Raw genomic sequence first — 2087 nt, 5'->3', positions numbered from 1 at the left:
CTCAGGTGGTTAGGGCATTAGAGAGGGGTGACTGCCTGCCAGTGTTTCCCCTTCTCCGCACATGAAATTAATGACCTCGAGCCTCTCCTCACAGTTACTCACATACCACATCTTCTTAAAAATCATGGGAGAAAACTGAAGTAGGGTCCACAGCATCCTCTACATGCATCTATTCACCAGATGGTATGTAGATTGGCAACTCCAGGGGCTAGTCTGCAAAGTCTAGGACAGCAGAGCTGTGTCGGCCAGTGTTAGTTGAACACCGTGATGGCAACTTCCAGGGCTACAGGCCCTGAAGAAAGAAAAAGACTGCCCAGTCCCCAAAAGGGAAGTGCCTAACTCCAAGGTGGTGTCTACACGATCAACTCAACCCCCACATACTTAGAAACTTTGTCTTCCTCTGTGGGGTTACTGTCAGGACTCCCTGCCAAAGCGCATTACAAAGAAAGCTCATAAGCACCTGGGTGGGGTGCTGGAAAACAGCTGCCAGCAAGGTGATAACAGTCCGTACCTGCTGGCAGTGGGAACATGGCTGGTTTTCCTTCTTCCTTCTGCTTATCTGGATATCTTTTTTGCAACAACAACAACAACAACAACAACAAAAACCCACATTATTTTGTAATAAGAAAAAAATCACAATTGCCTGTTGTTCAAAAGGAAGTACATTCCACTGTATTCCTATGCTTTGCACATAATGTCATTCTATTGTTTACATTGAAAAGATAATCCTTTCTAATTTCTAAAAGGGAAAACCTATTGGGACACACCCTCACCCAGGTTTTGGGGACACAGTATCTTGATTTAAAATCTTAGCTCCTCATGTCATTACTCTGGAATGTCCTTGCAAAATGTACTCAACCTCTCTGAGCCTGAGTGTCTCCGCTTGTCGAGGGGGCAGAATGACCTTGTTCTCAGGAGGGTAAGGGGCATCTAAAGGGCTATTTGTGCTTAGTATATTATGCATGCTTAATGAGCATTTGCAGTTTTTCTTCTCACCCCCACCCTGACGTCTCAGAAAGTATCTTTCACAGACTCTTCAGAACAAACCTTGGCGTGCATCCAATCTGACTTCTCTGGAATCTTACCCACAGCTTCCCTGGGAGCAGGTGGCTGACTCCACTGTAGAACAGGTCTCATTATGATAATGATATTAACTTTTTACTTAGCTAAAATAGATTCCCTAGAAAATTCTACCTACTGTTCTTAATCCTAACCTCTAGACTCAACGAGGAACCAGCAGGCTCCCTGTTCCACCCCAGAGTCCTTCAGCCATTACATATCACCACTTCCAGGCAGCCTCGCTGCAGAATGCAGAACTTGGTCTAGTCAGAGTTTCTTAAGTGACACAAAGCAAATTATAATTGAATCACACCCTGTCATTTGGCAAAATTTCCAGCAGAGGTCCATCTGACTGTCACCTACACTCTAACTGCTCTTCCAAATTTGTCCTCTCTGCCTCCAGTCAATTCATCAATATCCTTCCTCTCCTCTGCCCAAGGCTGACCTTCCTTTCCCCTGACCCATTGTCAAGGTAAAGCGTTTTATTCCTGCATGGGAGATGTAATTGAGTTGACTGGGAAAACTGCTTTTGCTAATACTGCCACACCAGATAGGGAAGGAGACAGGACTTAATGGAGTAACAAGTACAGAAATGTATTAGGCAATAAAATGAATAGTTATTCTGAATTTATCTATTTTAAAAATTCCTATAGACTGGAGCTCAGAGACACCCAACTAGACCATCAAATTGTTACTTTTGTATTGAGGGAAACGAGCTCTTTTGGTATCTCTTGCATCCCAGGCTCTCAGCAGAAAAAACAAAGACACGCTCTTGTAGACCATTAAGTACTTGGGGGATAACGATTTTGGCTAGGATGTAACTCAATTACACAGCGCTCTATGAAGAGCCTGGGAGAAATATTTCCTCATCCGGGCAGGGGCATTGTCAGATTAGAGGTGCAGTGGTTCTAAGCCCTGTTTGTTCCAGCTCTGTGTTTGATTGCAGCAATGTGTCTTGTCTGTGCTGGTGGATTATTAACAGAGGTTGTTGGTCTCCATGGCAAGATGATTGCTCCGAAGGTAATCTC

The sequence above is a fragment of the Manis javanica genome, chromosome 3 (genome assembly GCF_040802235.1).
Source record: "Manis javanica isolate MJ-LG chromosome 3, MJ_LKY, whole genome shotgun sequence".
NCBI lineage: Eukaryota > Metazoa > Chordata > Mammalia > Pholidota > Manidae > Manis > Manis javanica.
Note: the sequence above shows the minus strand (reverse complement) of the source record.